Source organism: Octopus sinensis, linkage group LG5, assembly GCF_006345805.1.
Source record: "Octopus sinensis linkage group LG5, ASM634580v1, whole genome shotgun sequence".
NCBI lineage: Eukaryota > Metazoa > Mollusca > Cephalopoda > Octopoda > Octopodidae > Octopus > Octopus sinensis.
Genome location: NC_043001.1, coordinates 126,890,857 through 126,912,917, shown reverse-complemented (window position 1 = coordinate 126,912,917; position 22,061 = coordinate 126,890,857). Strand labels below are relative to the sequence as shown.

At 34.4% G+C, this 22,061-nt stretch overlaps 1 long non-coding RNA gene across 1 annotated transcript; it reads left to right on the top strand.

Annotated features, from left to right (window-relative positions):
* Window positions 1-159: 159 nt before the first annotated feature.
* Window positions 160-12,288, top strand: LOC118763551. The gene is made up of 4 exons (XR_004999309.1): window positions 160-289; window positions 6,210-6,215; window positions 6,951-6,958; window positions 12,276-12,288. It is a non-coding gene; the product is annotated as an uncharacterized LOC118763551 (long non-coding RNA).
* The last annotated feature ends 9,773 nt before the right edge of the window (window positions 12,289-22,061 follow it).

Genomic DNA, 22,061 nt, shown 5'->3' with positions numbered 1-22,061 from the left:
TGCCTTATTCGCCAGACTTAGCCCTCTCTGACTTTCATCTATTCCCCAAAATGAAAAAAATCCCTGGCTGGTTGCCATTTTGCCAGTGACAATGACGTCATAGACGCTATAGGAAGTTTGTCGGAGTCTCAAACAAAAGAGTTCCTGTACGCCGGGATAATGGCGCTTCAGCACTGCTGGAGAAAGTGTCCAGCCATCGAGGGGGACTATGTTGAGAAATAAATCATCAGAAGTCTTGCACTATGCTTTGTTTTTCTGAGGCTCAAGACTTTTCATACACCCCTCGTATGTTGACGAGTTATATAATCGGTTTGTTACGTAACACTACATTGTATTCTTTACGCGAAACAGATTGGTAAGATCAGCCATGATGGATATTTAATACTATACATTTCGAATATTTATACACACACACACACACACACACACACACACACACACACACACACACATACACATACACACACACACACATATTCTTTTATTCTTTTACTTGTTTCAGCATTGATAAGAAAGTGCTTTTGTCGAACAATTCGACCTCAGGACTTATTTTTCAGTCTAGTACTTACTCTATCGGTGTCTTTTTGCGGAGCCGCTAGAATTCGGGGACGTAATCACACCAGCACGGATTGTCAAGTGATGATGGTGAAACAAACACTGACACACACACACACACACACACACACACACACACATCAAACACGCATGAACGCACACACATACACGTCGAGCTTCGTTTAGTTTCCGTCTGGCCCGATGCAAAAGTAGAAGACACCTGCCCAAGGTACCACACAGTGAAACAGATCCCGAAAACAAGTTGTTGGGAAGCAAGCTTCTTCCTACACAATCACCCCTCCGTCTATATATGTATGAGTATGTGTGTGTGTGTGTGCGTGTGTGTGTGTGTGTGAATATCTCATTATTTTTAATCGGTATGAGTTATGAAATGAATCGATGGACAAGAAGTTCGTACATGACACTTATCAAGCTTTGACAAGTGCCGTATACGAAACTTGCTATCCTTGAATTACTTTGTAACTTTTGCTGAGTGAAAATAATAACATGCATATATTCCCACTTATCAAAATCTCTCTCTACTGTTTGTTCAATCAAACCAGTGTATACATAATACAAGTACATACACACATACACACACACACACACATACGCAAACGCGCACGCACACACACACGCAAAAGCACTCGCACATACAGACATACGAGTGTAAGTGTACATTTGTTATTGTGTATGTATGCTTGTAGTCGCGTTTATAAATATATATATATATGCATGTATGTATACACACACACATATTGTCTACGTGCGTGTGTGAGTATATATATGTATATAATATATATATATGTGGATGTATATACAATATATATACATATATATATATATATATATATATATATATATATATATAAACTAGAAACATTCATACATGCATGCATACACGCAAAAATTCTCAATGAATTGTATTACTGTAAGTTAATATGTTTTATTAAAACTCATTTTATTTTTGCTATTCTTTTTATCTCTTTTTTTCTGTCCGTTAGTATCTTTTCATCCGCAACCACCTATCTATATACCAAGTTATCTACCCTTCCCCATTGAAATCCACTGTTTTTCCTTCTTGCATCATCATCACCATGATTATTAATACGAATGCATTTTATCCTTTTATATAAGGAGAAGCTATTTTTGAGACGTTGACGTGTTTCTCAGACGAAGCAAAACAACTTTTTGTGAGTCTCATAGGTTAAAATACAAACACACGCTAACACACACATATGCACACACACACACACACACACACACACACACACACACACACACACACACACATGTGAGCGCGCATATATATTTCATCTAAAATTTATAGTTTTATATTAGTATCTTTGTTGTATATTTCAACTTTAAAAAATTTTGTCTATTCTAAAATATTTTATTTGCTTTGATTTTGCTTTAAGAAGTGTTTAAAACATTTTTTTCATTTGCAGCTGTCTTCTATGTTTTTCAGTTGTTGTTCTTTTTCTGGTTTTCTTTCAATCTATTTTTTTTCTACAAATACTAAACGGAAATATATTCAAGAAAAATAAGCAGCTAAAAAAATTGTAGTAGGCAGCAAAATTAATATTGAGTGAAAGAGCAGAAAAGTGACAGTGGGGTGCAAATATACAAAGACCAATATACACATCATGACTACTCGTCTGATAAGGGTACACCAGGCATATGCCTCACAACCATATGTGCACGACAATGTGATATCATATCAAGGTAAACGGCGCATGACCTTGCAGGTGGAGACCTTCAGGTCAAGTGGCCTATCCCGCTCAAAAGGTCCATGAATAAGGTTTGTTTTAAGGATGACGAGTGAAACACCCATGTTTCATGAGGTAAATTATTCAAACCCCAAAGAATTCCTCTCAACACATGGTTATGATGCTCCGCCACTACTTCTGCTCGTGATCAGAGATACACATATCGCTAGCCAATAAGAGACATGATCGACTGGTTAAGGTTAAACAACCGATAGTAAATCTGTGGTTCTGAGCAGAATATTTGCGGTAGCTCATCTTTTATACCAAGAAGAGACAATATACGTGACAATACTTCCAATCAGTTAAGATCAGAAGCCATAAGAGCCAGTGCCTTGTACTCCATCAGAACATTTATCATTATTATTATTATTATTATTATTATTATTATTATTATTGCCTTTGTACAGCTTCTAACGCAGGAGATGTACTACGGTGTCAGCTGTTCACTACCAGTGAACTAAAGTAACACCCCTTATTTTTCGAGCACCTTCCGGAGTATTCAAGCGGTTCCAAGCAGTGATGTTTTCTGCAAGTGCTCTACCCTTATTGCCGACCATATTTGTTCCATGTACTTCTCGAGATATTTACTCACTGTTCCCAGGGCGCCGACAATTATTGGTACCACTACCACTTTTTTCATTAATCACAATTTCTTTGCCTCCCAAGCTAACCTATCATATCTGTCGATTTTTCTTTCTTCCTTATCGCATACCTTGTTGTCAGCTGGGCATGCTATATCTATGATCCAGCATAATTTGGTTTCTTTCTCAATTAAGACTATGTCTGACTTTGTATTCTCTATCTCATGGTCGCACTAAATCATAAAATCCAACAGGATCTTTGCATTATCATTTTCGGTGATGCCTTCGGGTTTGTGGTTGTACCAATTTTTTCTCTGTGAAGTCTATACTTGTTGCAAAGTGTCCATTAGACAAGTCTTGCTATACTGTCGTGGCGACTCTTATATTCCTTCTGGGCTAGTGGCGTACATTGGATGGTAATATGCCATACGGTTTCACCATTTTGTCCTCAAATTCTGCGCTTATCACTTTCTGATGTGTTGTCTACTCTGTATTTGATGTAGTTTATTCTTAGTGCTTGCTCTTGGGCAGCACAGATTAGAGCCTCCGTTTCCGGTTTTAAATCACTTTTAGTCATCCACAGCCATCTTTTATCTGTCTGTCTTATCTTCAACATCCCTATGAAATTGTCCATGCATTCTTTTCTTGACCCACCTATTTTCAGTTTCATTCATTTTCAATGGCTTGTACAGTGCTTTATCTTTGCAATCTTTCATCCTACACAAGCCTTACCTTCCTACTTCTAATAATAGCGGTTCTGTGGCATTTTTTTACATACCATTCTATGTTGTTTTCTTCTGCTCTAATGCTGTGTTCGCATCCAATAAGTCCTCTTCCTTCTCTTTTTCTTGGTACATGTTGTCTGTCTGTATTACTTTTTGGGTGGAGTGTCTCATATGTAGTTAGCAACTTCCTTGTCTTTCTGTCTAAGCTCTGAATAACCTATTCTGATGGTAAACCTTCATTTTTTGGTCGTATTTTACTATCTTTGTTTTCTTTGCAACGGAGCGCCGCTTCATTTCCTCCATTACCATTTTCAGGCCCTTACTTTCAATGTTATACTTCCTTTTCAGGGCCTTGTATTTTTGTTCGCTTTTAAGCTTCCCTTTCTCTTCTCGGTCTAACACAGAAATTTCCTTCGAGAGTATATCTAACCATGCCTGTATTTTTCTTTCCCATCATGGGTTCTTTCTTTTGTCACTCCCATTGTATTTCTTTTTCTTGACATCAGCACCCACATTTTCTGTTACAACAATACTTGCTACCTTGATCAAGTTATTTGTTTGGGTTATGTTGTTTGTTCTGGTGTATTTCAGAATATCATTGACATTTTTCGTTTCTTGGTTTAGCTTTCACCGGTCAACCTTTTAAGGTTGTTAATAATGTCGCTATCGTTCTCCTGTAGTCTTGCCTTTATTCTGTCGTTGATTGCCTTTTCTTTATCTGTCATGTCACCATTAATTATATTGTCGTCTTTTAGATCATATATATGTCTCTCATCAATTAAACTACCACTGCTCCTTTCCTGTGCTATGAGATTACATTTATTAGTAAGAACTGTATTTTCATCGTTATCTTTGCTGCTATTTTACAAGTCCCGTCTTTTGATAGCTTCGACCTCTACTTTTTTCTTATTTTCTTTTTTTCTTTTCGACCTCTACGATTTTTTCTTATTGCTCTAGCTTGATCACATAGTCTCTGCTCCGTGAGTTGAAACAATCCCTTTTCTCTCAAATGATCATACGTACGTTGTCGGTAACCCCTAATTTGTGCACCATTTTCAACAACCGTGTTGCTCAGGTAGTAACACTCCATGACCACAGCATTAATTTGCTTGCTCCATTTATGCCGTGTGTGGCGGTCCCTTTCTGAATATCGACAAGCTGGAGCCGGACCAGAATCTCTGTGCCTGCCGGGTGCAACGCTGTCACCATCAATGGCTTCTGTTTCATTACCACCGTTATTCACAATATTTTGTTTATTCATTGTCACTCATATGAGGTAGCGATTATCAGGTTGCGCAATTACCAGTGTTATTATTATTATTATTATTATTATTATTATTTATTTTTTAATTTTATTTAGTTTCAGCTCACACGCTGTGGCCATGCTAGGGCACCGCCATTATTATTATTATTTTGTTATTATTATTATTTTGCTATTATTATTATTATTATTATTATTATTATTATTATTATTATTATTATTATTATTATTATTATTATTATTATTTTGTTATTATTATTATTTTATTATTATTATTATTTTGTTATTATTATTATTTTATTATTATTATTATTATTATTATTATTATTATTATTATTATTATTATCATTATTATTATTATTATGTTTATTAATTGCGGACTTGAGAAAAGAAATATAATTGAGCAAGAGCTGTACTTGATACAGAATGTGGGGAGTGGGGAGACACCAGAAAAAAAGTTGTTTGTTTTACAAACTTTTGACATTTTATTTATAAACATATCAGATTTTTCTATTAAATTAACTACCATATATAACTATGCAACACCACAAGGCAATAGAATGGCTAAAAATATCATCCAAAATCAAAAAAAACGCTAAATATACAGGGGAAAGAAGAAAATGAAAATTTTAGTGAAGATTTAATAGAAGAAAGTCTCTCAAATACTCAAATAATTCGGAAGACAAAATTAACAACAGTAAAAACAATAAAAGCAACATTATGAAGTCTTCCAAACGCTACGATTCATTCGTATAGCAACTTTGCGAAAACAAACCATCATTCACTCTTACATGAACTGACAAGTAATTTAAGTGCAACAAATGTACGTGGGAGAATGTCATGAAATCAAATAGGAATTGTTTGCCAGAGGAGATAATCCCGAAGATAGCAAAGATAAAACTCATATTTTACTATTTCCAAGAAGATGGAAGAGGAATAAATTTCTCTTTACGTCAAGTAGTACAAAAAGCCCTCCAAGACATATTGTTAGAAATTATCTCGACTGAGAGCGAAGAAAGCTATGGTACTATCTGCTGTACTATTAAAACTGAAAACGCTGCCGAAACACAAGCTGCAATCGTTAGACATATTTCTGACTATGCATTTGTGCCCTAGTACATGGAACAACGGGGCATGGCGTAGACTTATGGTTTGTAGTGAAGTTTCTGCAGCAATACAGGGTAGTAGTCAAAGCAAGGGAATTCAAAATGAACTGACAAGTTTTAATGATCCTGGAAGGTCAAAGAGCAAAGCCAGAACTGTGCCTAGTGAAAGGCACCGAAAGAAAAAGCGTGAAATTGATGGTAGAAGAACAGAGATCCAAGTTATTATATATGTTGATGCGAAACACACAGAGTTGAAATTTGAAAGTAACTGAAAGACAGGTGAAAATAAGAAAAGCAAAGTGAATGGAGGGCAACAGCAATATCAAAAAAGAAAAGAACAAATCCCTGTTTCCAGAGCACCTTAGCAGCAATGGATTGCAACTCCCACATCTGGAATGGTGTTGCTGTCATATCCCGTAACATCCTGAACCGTATACCAAAACAAAAACTAGCTATTCTCGATTGAATGCTTTTTTAGAGCACCATCAGCCTAAATTCTGGAGATAGCAAAGGAAATATTTTCCGGCTAAGTATCACAAATAGATAAACAAACACCTAGTCTCCTAACAGTATCAACCTGTAGTACTAAAATGAACAGGATTTTCACTTTTTGCTGCTGTTTTTCAAGGTACAGCGCTCAGAAGTTCCAGTTTTAGTTTTCTTGAAGTCAGAAGTATAAGTTACTATTTCTCTTATATATTTTTATTTCCTCTATGTGTCTGTGTTTGTACCCCAAACCACCATTGCTTGAAAACCGATATTGGTGTGTTTGCATTCCTGTAACTTAGCTGTTCAGCAGAAGGAACTGATAAAACAAGCACCAGGCTTACTGGGAATAAGTCCAGGGGTTAATTTCTTCGACTAAAGGGTAGTGCTGTAGCATGGCCACCGTCAAATGACTGAAACAAGTAACAGAATAAAAGAATACGAGAAAAGCGTTCCGTACCACTAAGCAAAGAAGGTTCTTTGAATATGTACGATGTATTTCAAGGCTAAATAGTAATTGTTTATTTTGGCGTAATTGAGATATTTTGGTTGGATTATATAGTAATCGGTTTTACCCTTCTTTCTATATTCCGTAACTGTTGCAAAATACTTTTCTACTATAAGCAGAAGTCCTGAAATTTTTGTGGAGAGAGAGGGCCTGTCAATTAGACCGACCACGTTACGCAACTGATACTTAATTTATAGACCCCGAAATGATGGAAGACAAAGTCGACCTCGGCAGAATTTAATCTCAGGACGTAAAGGCAGCCGCCCGATGTGCTAACGATTCTGCGAGCTAGCCGCCTTTAACTGTCACACTATAGAAACATATCTCATGGCACCAGAACACAATTTAGAAATGCTTACATTTTTTATATTTTCCGCGAATTATTCAGCTAGCTATTATCATCATTATCTTTTACTTGTAATCTGCATGTTTGTTACAGTCACTTATCGAGACACACGCAGCGTCCTGGGGTGAGTGAAGGATAAGAGAGGCTACAGTTAGTTAGTTAGTTAGTTAGTTAATTTGGCTCAAAAGCAAATAGCAAGGCCATGTAGGGGGACATGGAGTTAAGTACAGGTTGGTGTTCATGTAAAGAGTTCAGGCCACTTGAGGTCCAGGGAGGCTTTGAACAAAGCGATCGTCGGCATCTTCACCAGTATGACTGAAAGCTTGGGGAGGGATAGTGGCAGGGAATGTAGCGAAAAACCTTCATGTAATACAACACAAACATTTAAATGGATAGGTTTTTCTAACGTTATGGTCAGTACTTGTCAGCACAATCTTTTGGATTTCTCTGGGACATGGTTCTCCTGGGATCTTATGTAGATGTTTCTGACACCCCTTTCTTATACCTAGGGCACCTACAATAAGAGGATTAGTTCTCGTTTTAAGATGCCACATCTTTTGTAGTTCAATTTCTAGATCCTTATATTTACTTTGTCAAATTCCTTTACAGATATATTTTTCTCAGTGGGATCACTTACATCAATTAATCTAAAATCATTTTCTTCCATGTCTTTGATAACTATGTCTGGTCGATTAGCCTGATTCGTTCTGTCAGTGTTGACTAGGAAATCCCAGAGTATAGCGACTGGCTTAGGATAATGTTCATACCGGTAAGCAGGAATATTGATTTTGTAGAGTTTTCATATTTTCCAATGTAAATTCTGTCCTCCCCTATCGTGTCAAATTTCGTATTCGTTTGGTGTCAGCACAGAACATCCCGAGACGAAATGGTCAATTGTTTCGTCAAATGTATCGCAGAATCTGCATTTAGCGTCAGAACCATTTTGAAGAACGTCTTGTAGTTTTTTGTGAGAAAGCTTTGATATTGTGCCGCCAATATGAAACCTTCAGTCTCTACTTTAAGTCCTGAACGTCTTAGCTACTGATGGGTTGTTGCTTGATATACATCAGCATTTCGACTTCGAAGTATATACTGTCCATGCAAAGTTTTCTGGCTCCATTTCTCCTTAATTTGTTTCTGCCCGTTCATTTTTGCATTTTGCTTGATCGGTTTTGCTTCTCTTATGACAGTGATTTCAGGTACTTCAACTATTTCAAGGTTAATGCCAAGTTCCCTTGCGATGTTGCAAGCTTCCTTTACAATAGAATGGGGTATTTTGCTGCTTTCGTTTTTGCACACCAGTCGCACCATCCAGTCCTCTGAACTAGATAAGTACCTGTTCATTGTTATTGCGGAGGTCTTATAGCACAGTTCTACTTGCATCATTTCTTTTCTCCCATTACTCCTAGATAGGTACAGACGATGACTCCATGTGCAGTCTTCTTGCATCTACAGATTATTTCAACAAGCATGATAGTGCAGCACGATATATTCATTGGGTAATTTGCAAAAACATGGACTTGCCCCATGATAAAAACTGGTAGGAACACGAACCACCTCCAGTGCTTACAAATGATCACATCTCATTCCTCTGGAACTTCACCATTCAAACTGACAGAAAGATAGATGCGAACAGGCCGGACATTATATTGAAAGACTTCAGACAAAAATCATGCCTCCTAATTGATATGACTGTCCCAATCGACATAAATGTCTGTCAAGATCCTCAAAAATTGAACACGTATAAAGATCTTGAAATAGAAATTGGCAAAACAATACCTGTTGTCATAGGTGTCCTAGGAATGATAGCAAAAGTGGCTGATTGCTACTTAGCTCAGATACAAAGAAACCCCCAAATGGTAGAAATTCAAAAGATAGTTCTCATGGTAATTGCCCATATCCTACGTAAAATACTATATAATCTCAAATTTTAAAACAAGCACATCATTTTCTTATGTTTTCTTAAACATTCTCTAGAACAGTACTAAGTGCAAAACCAAATATATGACACCCTAGGCATAACACCAACATGAACTTCTAACTTGTTGTCTCTTGAGGTCTCTGGGTGAGACTTGGAGTCAACTTGTACCAATGAAATGCAAAAGTCAAACGTATAATAATAATAATTATAATACTCTTGCTGATGATTATGATTATGGTGATGACAGTAACGATGGTGATGGTGATGATGATGGTGATGATGATTTCTTAGCAGTAGTTTATGTGGAATGAATTTGAAAAAACGAAAACATATAGAACACAAAGATATTAAAAAAATGAAAGAATTCAAATTAGGGTAAACAGTAATGAATATTAGCCTATTCCCATGAATCACACCCAGCTTACAACAAAGTTACTGGAGGGCAGAATCTCACTCTAAGTCGAACTCGAAGAAATTGATATGGGTTTGACCGAAAAAGAAAGTCTCTGGTTTCATTCTTTTTAGTATTTTACACCATACAATGTCTTTGAGCATAAGCGCTAGAGAGACAAAAGCTACCTGCCTTACCCAACCAATGTAAGGTGATGTAGCGAACATCACGATGGATTCGGCTGAAAAACAGGTTCGTCCTCTTCAATAAAACTAAGGTTCGACGTACGTTTCTTATAAATCGACAGTACTCAATTATTAAACAAGTGTGCGGAGAACGGTTTTACGTCTCTGCGCATACCGAACTGGTCTGATTCATGGCGTTATTTTACCCGAGTATTGACTGCAAGCTGTCAATACTCCTCCAGAACTGTCAGTCCAAAGCTTTATCGAAGTTGTTCATAGTCTCTAGCCTTAAAGTCGTATGAAATAGGTTGCTCGATTGATTATCATCGATAACTCGTCATCTCGAGAATATTTTCACACCTACTCTTCTATAACCGTATTTCGAATGCAGGTGTTAGGGTACTAGCGGATACGTAGACCAGCTGCAAGAAATTTGTGATTGTCAGATAATTCTAAATTATTTCATCGTATTAGCAAGTTATATTTGACCGCTCGTGCAGGCTAAATTGAAAGGACAATGTAATGATATTAAGTTACCTTTTCAATTCTTTCCTTCTTTCGTTTCAGTTAGTTATTTGAAACCAACCAAAATGACATCAACTGCTAAAATTTTATATTTCACGGAAAAGTTGAGGATGAAAATTGTAAGACTGATGAGCTGAAAATGGCGTTATTGATACGAGTAATAAAGCGTTGTAAATTGTGTGGAGGGCCTATTTGAGAACTTAGAGTTGTAAACGACATGTTGATGCGAATTACCAGTCGACACTCGAAAAATAGTCGAAGATCGCAAAGAATATATATCCCAAATAGATAATACGGAAATACTTCCTAGTTAATATAAATTAATGACATATTTAGTAGGGTCTTTCCGTTTTGTTGCTGCAAGTTCTCGTGCTTTACATACTATTGTTGATCATGGAAAATAACAAAGTGATGGTGAGTTTATCAACAAAGCTTACGTTATTTTTATTCTGATGATCTCTACAATAAGGACGCTTTTAGAATGTGTATGAATGAATAAGCAGAAATTTCGTTAAAAGACAGTTATGAAAATGAACGCAGTCAGAAAATTAAGTTCAACAACATTTAATTACCTGCAGTTTGTTTCTCGGTCTTAATCAATGATATTTATTCATCAGCTCGATTAGCTATTATATTGGAGTATTTTCACCGTGATTCTATTCATGAGGAGTTAAATCAGTAAATTCGCCTCAAAACACGCTAAGAAAAGATTTAAGCGACACTGTTGCTAAAATGTTTTCTGAAAGCTAAATAGATTTGTCAAAAATAGCTTCGGTTAAGACTGATGGCGTCCATGTTATGGTAGGTCTAAATGTAAGTATTGTAACGCAATTTGCAGCTGTAGTGAATCATATCTTTCTTTTCATTCCATTGTACATCAGGAAGTATTCTAGTCAATTTGATGGCTGCCAATGCTTTTCGTAAAAGAGAATTTAATTTACTTTTAAATGAAGCTGAATTAGCTTACACTGTACAAATGTTTACTAATGTACAATAATGTACGACGGTTGAGTGGTGGTGAAGTACTTGAAAGATTTGATGAATGTTCAAGTGAAATGTTTATTCAGCATTTCGATCCAGTTCTCGCTACACGCGCGAGCAACCGTAAAGAACAGATACACCAGTGGCTTAATATTTCTACGCAAATGATATTTAGCTTCTCAGACGCCTTTCATCTGGACTAAATATGTCACACATCTAAACAATGAATTATTAGTTAATAGTTAATTCTAACCTGTGCTCTGTTTTAAGCATTTTTATTTTAATTAAACTAGGTTGCATTTTGTTTGGGGAAATTTTATACATATTTATATGACTTACCGCTTACTTGTTTAAGTCATTTGAGGATTTAGTCGAAAAAACCCCTCCTCCAATGCTTATTTTATTTAAAACCCTGGTACCTACTGTCTCATTTTCATTCTCAGTATTGAGCCATTAGGTTACGGGGACGAAAAATACCCACACCGTTCGTCAAACAGAAAGATACACACACACTAATATACTTATACACAAATACATATATTCATAAACATTTATACACACAAACACACCAACACACATATATATGTACATACATACATCTATACATAAATATATCTGTAGGCGGGTGGCGAACGACGTACTTCTTCCATTTACATCTTTTAAAGCTACTGACACATATATATACATACACACACATACATACATACACACACACACATACATACACACACACACACACACATACATACACACACACATACATACACACACACACACATACATACACACATACACACACACACATATATATATATATATATCTATTTGCAAACATACATACATATATTCTTCTTATTATATCTCTGGTAAGGTATGAATAGTGGTCATTGCATAGTTTCCTTTATTGCAGTGAATTTACAGTATATGTGCTTGAGTGTGTATATGTATGTATGTATGATTTATTAATTAAATATATTCTGTTAGAATATTATACACTGAATTTATAATGAGTGCTCTTTGTATAAAATGTCAAAAATATTAATATTATTATAAAGTATTTAGACATTACTACAATATTTGAAATAATAGCATGAAATTCAATATCAAAAAAATTACTCACCAAGATATCTATGTCTAAAATAGTTTTGTATTAAAAATATATGTAAATATATGAAATAGGACAGCTTTAAAATTTGTTAATTAATGCATCTTACGGTTGTTTTACGAAAGTATTGTCATTATAATGGAATCCATTGTTGATACACATTGATAGATAATACTTTCGTTCGTCAGAGATGGAGAAGATAAAGTTTTTAGAATAGATCGAATGTTGTTTCAACATTAGAAAAAATATGAGAAAGTATTTTTGAAAAACAGATTAAAATTTACAGGTTTGGATTTATGCAGGTCGACTTTAGTAATAAAATTTAAAATTTGTGTCTATATCCTTGGTAAGTTTGTCTCAGTAATCCATGAATATTTTTGATTTATGCTGATAGACTTTGGTAAGAAAATTTCGAGTTTGTATATATATATATATATATATATATATATCCTTGTTAAATTCATCATGGTGATCCATGATAATTTTGTGTAAACAGTACCCTATCCTGCATTCCATATTTGAGATGTAGAATTATTTTTCATTTTCCATGAAGGATATACATAGATAAAGACAATACAATTAAATCGAATGATTTGACATTTAATATGCGGATGGGGTCATTTAGAAAATTTACTGAATTTATAATGATAGCGACCCTGAAAGTTCTTCCCTTCCGTCATCAATGGGTTTGCCGAGTTCTTCCTCGCCTTTTCCTTGTTTTTAAAGTATACATCGACAGTGCCATATCGGCTTCCTCTGGCAAGATATTTTATATCTTGCCAGATTGGCCTCAATACCTTTTCTATCACATCCGTAGGTTCACTTTTCTTTTACTGAGTAAACATTATATACTCTCTTCTTTTCTTTTCTGTTTCTCATAACGTCCTGCGGTGGTGACAATTTCACGTCACCACCGTCTCTGTTTAACATTTTTTCAAAATTTCTTAAGTTTTTCAGATTTGCATCTTTCTTAGGGCTCTCCGTCACCTCTGCGAAACTCTTTTTCTTCAGGCACCTGTCCATTACTTCTATAGCTCGCACGAGCTCCTCCTCAGATGACGATAATTCTGATGACACCTCTGACCCGCTTAGGTCTGAATAAAACGTGTTCTTTTTTTTTTAAAGATTTAGCCATCCCTCCTCAAATTTGTATAACAGGAAGATACCAATTTAAATTTTAAATTATATTTTTTTTTACAACTGGAAAAGTCTATTTATTGCAGGTTAAATGCGTACAGGTTCAAATTCCAAGAAAACTGATTTATCAATCGTTTAATGTATAATATATGTCGTGTAAATATGTTTATGGTCAAAAATTTTTTAATTACTTTATCTACCAATCTATTTATAATTATTTCCTTGTTTTGATATCGTTACTATAAATGATAAATAATAGACACTAATGTAAATCTTTATTGCATCTTTTATAATATTTAAAAGTTTTATAGAGTTTATGTCTACATGTTGAAAACAATTCTGATTGACAATTTATTAAGTTCTTTAGACTATACAGTAAAATATATAGTGATTCCTTTGTATAGAGACAGCAAATATGTGTAAATGGTGCAGCAGAATTTATTATTGACCAATATAATCTATAGTTAACTTTATTTTGTAACAATTTATGTATGTAGGTAGCTAATGAATTATTATTACTAGTTATGTAAGGCTTAAAGGAATGTATGTGTGCTAAAATCTTAGCTTAAAGTTAACAGAACTCTATGAATACCATATTACTTAAACTATCCATTAATGCAACTGCACTTGTATATTATGTTAAATCTTCTACATTTACCTTCGAAGGGGCATAATTCTTTATTTTTACATGAGCAAAGTTTTATTTTTATATTTCTGTTCAGAGGTATAATATTTAATATTATTATGATTATTTGTTATGGTGCTTAATGTTATCATTGAATTTGCTGTAGTCTTGGAGTTAGATATATTTACTATTTGTGAATTATTACTACTATTAGTTTGTGGCATTGTATTACCTAAAGCATATTGTATATTTTCAAATATATGGTTGTTAGAATTTTCTTCTATTGACATCATTGCTATGTATTCTAGTATTTTGAGCATTATCTGGAATCTTAGTGTTACTGTTTATTTCATTATTAGAATTGTTATTGCTATTATTACTAAAGCTATTTTTATATTTTTATATTCATTAATTTTTCTTCTATTAGAGTTGGCAATAATAGATCCTATGTATAGTGTTCTAGAGAAGGATATTTTAACTGATGATCTGTTAAATATGTGATGATATTTATGATTACCAGGAAAGCCTTTTTAAAACTATATTTAACAACATGTTTACTAAGCCCTTAACATTTACTGACAATGGAGGTGTATACCGGACAATATCTCTCTTTCTGCTCTTATTATATGTATATATTGATTTGAAGATTTGTGTATTTTTGCAAAGTGTTTATTGTTATTATTATATTTATTTCTTTGTCTATCATCACTTTTTCTTTTTTTGTTGTTGTATTTTATAGATGTTTCTTCATTTTGTATTAATGGAGTGACATTTCTTATTGCTGAGGTTATCTTTATTTCTTATTTTAGTATAACCTGTAGCTTTATTTAATTCCATTTGTGCTATGTAGATCTTTACTTTAGTACCCTTCATATATTTTTGACCTCCAAATTCGACCTTCTACATCTCAAATATAGAATGCATGATAAAGTACTGATTACACAAAATTGTCATGGATTACCAAGATGAATTTAACAAGGATATATATATATACAAACACGAAATTTTCTTACCAAAGTTTATCTGCATAAATCAAAACCAGTCATGGATTACTGAGACGAACTTACCAAGGATATAGACACAAACTTTAAATTTTATTTCCAAAGTCGACCTGCATAAATCCAAACCTGTAGATTTTAATCTGTTTTTCAAAAATACTTTCTCATATTTTTTCTAATGTTAAAACAACATTCGATCTATTCTAAAAACTTTACCTTCTCCATCTCTGACGAGCGGAAGTATTATCTATCAATGTGTATCAACAATGGATTCCATTATAATGACAATACTTTCGTAAAACAACCGTAAGATGCATTCATTAACAAATTTTAAAACTGTCATGTTTCATATATTTACATATATTTTTAATACAAAACTATTTTAGACATAGATACCTTCGTGAGTAATTTTTTTGATATTGAATTTCATGCTATTATTTCAAATATTATATGTATGTATGTATGTATGTATGTATGTATGTATGTATGTATGTATGTATGTATGTATATATATGTATATATATATATATGTATGTATGTACCCACGAATTCTGTATATATATATATATATATATATATATATATATATATATATATATATATATATATATATATATACAGGATTCGTGGGTACATACATACATATATATATCTATATATATACATACATTTATATATATATATATATATATATATATTTATATATATTTACACATATATATTAACATACAGATATAGATATAAATGTATGTATGTATATACGTACATACATGCATATTTATATGCATATAAGTATGTGTGAGGATACGCATGGTTAAAATAGATACATATATACGCTCACACACTCACACAAACACGCGCATACACACAACATGGACACATATCTATATATTATATATAGAGAGAGAGAGAAAGAGAGAGAGGGAGAGGGAGAGAGATGCTTACACACAAACATTCACGCAGTCACTGACGCATGAGATTCAATATGAGATAATCAAACCGTAAAGTTCCAGTTGATGGGTGTCTTCAACTTCCGCAGATGAGCTCATTCATCTATTTGAGTGAATCGTGAGGCGAAACCTGGAAGTCACAGTAAACTCGAATTCATCTCTCTCTCTTTATATATATATATAATAATAATAATAATAATAATAATATTAGTGAGTATATCCAAACTTACAGGGAAAAATTAGATTTAAGATTAAATCAAATTTCATGGTATATATATATATATATATATATATATATATATATATATATATATACATACATTTATATATATATATATATATATATTAGTCAATTTAGGGTAGCAAAAAAATTCAATAGAAATCTATCGCTACCAGCGGCCTGGTGGAAAAGAGAAAATAGTCATCGACTAAATATATAAATATAACAATTATATATAAATATAACAATCTGGTGGACGAATGACCTGTTAGGGTCACTCCTAAATTGTTATATATATATATATATATATATATATATATATACATATATATATATATATATATATATACACACACATATATATATACATATATATATGTATACATATATATATATGCATATAGGTATATATATATATATATATATATATATATATATATATATGTATATATATATATGTGCTATTAAGTGCCAGGTGGTGCTATTAAGTTAGACATGGCCTGGGCCAATACTGGCCAAAACCTTTCTAAGTTATTCTAAGTTATATATATATATGTATATATATATATATATTTTATATTTATATATATATATATATATATATATATATGATAATCAAATAATAAGGGGAGAAATTGATACTAATGAATTAAAACCAGTGGCTTAGTATGTTTAAAAAATTCAAGGATTAAAAATTGTGTTACATACAAAATTAAGAGGAATGACCACTAAAGTGGACACCTAATATGCTAAACATGACGTCAAATCACCATTACCACGATGAGTGCGTTAGGTGTTCACTTTAGTGGTCATTCCTCTTAATTTTGTATGTATATATATATATATGTGTGTGTGTGTGGTGTGTGTGTGTGTGTGTGTGTGTGTGTGTGTGCATCTATACACCCAAAGTCAAACATGCATATATTGAATATATACATACACATACGTATACTTATATCTAAAATACGCATACACCGCTTACCTATCTATCTATCTATCTAGCTAGCTAGATAGATATGTATGTATATATGTATATATATGTATATATATATATATATATATATATATATATATATATATATATATATATATATATACACATATGTATACATATATATATATACATATAGATATACATAGACATATATATGCATATTTATATATATATATGTATATATATATATATATACATATATGTATATATGTATATGTGTATGGTATATATATAACTATTAGATTGTGAATCGTATGGTATACACCTGGTGGCTTACCTGTAAAGAACGTACACTTTCACAATGTTCGTTGGGGGTGAAGTATAATTGCGGACTCTGCCAGAAGAATACGCAGAGTTATTTACTAGTCTAAACAATATTTGCTGACGTGGTGTACTAACAGAAGGATTATAAAGTATTTTCCCGGTTCGATAATCCCTCACTAATGATTCTGTTTGGGTCAGCGGTTACATAACTTCTTAAAAGTCAGAAACCAAGCTGTGAAAGCAATGGGGCTTTCTCCAAGGAGAGGAATAATAGCAAGTGAAGTGACTCAGGGAAATGTGCGGTTGCTGCTGTTTATGATAGCTATTTTGGACATGCCATACGTTATGCAAACATAGCTATATTTATTAGCTATGCGACGACACAAAAGCAGTACAAGCAGTCATGCAACCTTTCGAAGATAATCTTATATAATAGAAAGACCTTGATGCCATATATAAGAAAACAGCATGCAAAGTAATTCTGAGATCTCCGCTATCAACCAGCTTCTGCAAACATGCTGCAAGAACGATACTTTGTGTAGAAGGGGGCTGCTAGCCCAATGTGAAGTTTGGGGTTTGATATGTGCAACACCTCCTTCATGTGCATAAGACCTAGATGATGGGAATGTAGATTCAGAACTATCAAAACAAAGAACCAGGCAACTCTGCTGGTTCTCTGGAGGACATTTGTCTTCAACCATCAGTAATAGTGCCCTGAATAGTGGCACTGCAATAGCTTGGGATTCAGGGGCCCACGGCTATGTAATAGAGAGATCTACGTAAAGTAGGGGTATATGTTTTCAAAAAACTACTTGGCCTCCTGCTGTTCAAGGTCCCAGATGAACCTACATCGCAGAAAGAAATTCAAAAGGGGCAGAAATATTGAGCTCCCTTCTTCACCAAAAGCCAACGAAATAAATGGTCACTGAAAAGGTGATAATAATGGCGGTGCTGCACCATGGGTCCAGCCTTTGGACTGAAACGCGTAAATGAATAAAAGAATATAAACGAATTCTATTATAATATTACTAGCTGAATAGCCCGTCGTTGCCGGGAAATGTTTACACTTGAATGTCTTATATAAATTTTTGTTTATTCCACGTCAGACCACGCCTTCCTCGACATATAGGTGTCTTGATCAGGAAAGTTTTGTGCAATTTTTCACAAAAAAATTCGTTGAGGATGTTTTACCTTTTTAAATTATTTACATGTCTGTACGACTGTTTCACATGACTTTATACATTAAAACTTATTAAAACGTTGCTTTGCTTGTGTTTAATAAAAATTTCTCCTCGTAATGATTTTCCTTTCATTTTGTGATAGGCAGCTATCATGCAGCTTCCAAATCCTGTTTTTTTTATTAGATAAAACTGATTAAAGTTTAAACCTCAGTATCATTTTTCTGAAACACGCGCACACACACACACATTTACAAACGTACACACAGGTAACCACAAGTTTAAAATGGTATATAGTAGACATGTATGTATGCATGTATGTACGTATGTATGTATATATATGTATGTGTGTGTCTGTGTGTGAGTGTTTGCGATGGACAACAGAAAAGTCACCAACCGCCCTCTCCTTAAAGCTACGTATCCCTCACAGCCACTTTTCTTTCCCTTCCTCGGCGTTTTAAAGGTTACTCATATGTATGAGCATGTGTGTGTGTGTGTGCACATGTACAATGATTACTTGTGTGTGTATGCATGCAACTATGTATTTACGAAAGTATGTATGCAGTGTCGCATGTATATCTCTCTGAATGACAGCTGTATTAACGTTCTCATTCCACTGCTACTCCATATTTGTCGTTTACACAATGCTGTTCTTGCCTTCCCTGATATCAGCCACATTCACTATGTCACCATATTTCTCTCGTACTAACACTCTTGCACCCCTCTCATTTTATCAAATAATATCCCAATCCCCTTAGGGGACCTTATAAATTTTATTGGAATCCAGTTAACCTATAATTCAACTAGATGTTAGCTTAACATGTATGCAAAGTTTCGTCTAGATTGGCTCACTGGTGTAGGCAGCAAGATGGTAACAGACAGATTGACAGACAGAAATTGCCATTTATGTATAAGATTTACTATAGACAGTATACAGTGAAGGCTAATTATTCTATTTACATACACACATACATACACGCACACACGCGCACACATATGTATATGTTGACATTCACATTCACATTATATACATAAATCTACATATACGCATTCACATTATATATATAAATTTAAATATGCATGTGTGTGTGTATGTGTGTATGTGTGTGTGATCGATAAAAAATGTATCAGGCTTGAAAATATGTACTGGGGTCGATGTGGTCGACCAAACCGTTTAGGGTGGTGCCCCGGAATTACCGCACCCCAATGACTGAAGTAAAGCAAAAAAAAAAAAGAAAAGAAAAAAGACAGGCCTGTTTTCTTAGGGTTGAACCGAGGCTAGACAACAGCATCGACAATGATGGGAACAACAACTTCAACGCCAACTACTACTGAAAGCAAAGTTGGGCGGCGAGGAGTGAGGGCGCGGCTGTCAACGAGTTTAAACGACGCGTGGCGATGCAAAGCGATGTAAAACGGAAATCACTGTGACAAGTAGAAAAAGGAAGAACGTGCATGACATACATGTGTAAAGGTTACAGGGAGTGTGTGTGTGTGTGGTGCGTACGTGCGTGTGTGTGTGTGTGTGTGTGTGGATTAGTGCATGTGGGAGTTTATTGGATGTGGTTGAGAATATCATGCGCGTGTAGGCTGGCTGGTTTATCGGCTTGAGTGCGGTTGTAACGTAAGTGGAATACATAGGAAAATGTGTAAGCGTATATTAGAAGTATTGTGTATTTGGGCAGGAGTGCTATTGTGTGTGTGTGTGTGTGTGTGTATCCGTGTGTTTATCTGAGAGTATGTGTATGCGCGTGTGCATTTGATTGTATATGTATGAGTATGTATGCGAGTGTTTTTCAATGTGTGAATTATGCGTGTGTATATGCGTGTTCTTCAAATAGAAGCTGGTAAAATAAATTATAAACCGCCGAATCACCCTTAACAACGAACTTACACAATAAATTCTAGAATTAAATGTAAAATAAACTATAACAAGAAATTAAATAAAAATATTCAATTAAAATATTCAATTAAACATAACAAAAATTAAAATTTATTTTCAACCAAGCAAATGATAGTTTGGGTAGTGGTTGGTGTAGTGTTGTTGGCTGTGGTGATGGTTGCAGTGGTGATAGGAGTGGTTGTGGTGCTGGTGATGGTGCTGGTGGCGATGGGGGTTTTGTGGTGGAGGTTTGGTGAAGTTTGCTGTCGTACTGAGAAGTGAAGGCGGTTGTAGTGGTGTTGGTGGTGGTGACGGTGGTTGTATGATGATAGTGGTGAATGTGATAGTGGTTGTGGTGGTCGTGGTAGTGATGGTGGTCAGTTTTTTTTTTGGTGGTGTTTTTTTTTTTGGTGGTGTTTTTTTACTCCTTATTTTGTTTTTCGGCCCTTATGACCCATAGAAAAGATTATTATTGTTATTATTATTATTATTATTATTATTATTATTATTATTATTATTATTATTATTATTATTATTATTATTAAGGCGGCAAAGGCGAGGAGCTGGCAGAATCGTTAGCACGCCGGGCAAAATACTGCCGCTACGTTCTGAGTTCAAGTTTCACCGAGGTCAACTTTGCCTTTCATTCTTTTGGGGTTGATAAATTAAGTACCAGTTGAATATTGGGGTTGATGTGATCTCCCCGCAAAATTCAGGCCTTGTGCCTATAGTAGAAAGGATTATTATTATTGTAATCGCCGTATTACTAATAGTAGTAGTGTTTGTTTGCAGCTGTGGCAGTCGGGGGTCTAATTGATGATTATTGTAGTGTTGTTTATAATTACTGTTATTGTTGTTATGGTACTGTATTTGTTGAGGGCAGGGTGTTAATAAAAGTGGCTGTGTTAGTATTACTGATGTTGCTGGTAGTGGCGATGGTTCTAGTGGATGGCGGGGTGTAGTTATTGTCGTGTTTTGTGGTGCTGACAATGGTGGGTGTGAAGATGAATAGATAGTGGTGGGTGTGTAGATGAGAAGATAGTGGTGGGTGTTCTTCTTGAGGTAGTAATGGTGGTGTTGTTGGTAGTGGCGATGGTTCTAGTGGATAGGAGGTGTAGTTATTATCGTGTTTTGTGGTGCTGACAGTGGTGGGTGTGTAGATGAGTAGATAGTGGTGGGTGTCCTTCTTGAGGTAGTAATGGTGGTGTTAGTTGTGTTGGTGGGGAGGAGGTGCAGTGGTGCTGGTGGTGGAGATGACGGTGGTGTTTGCCATTATGATTTATGGCGGTAATTGCGGTGGAGGTGTGATATGATATCATATGTAGTACATAATAGGCTGATATGGTAGGTTGGCCCTTCTGTATAAAA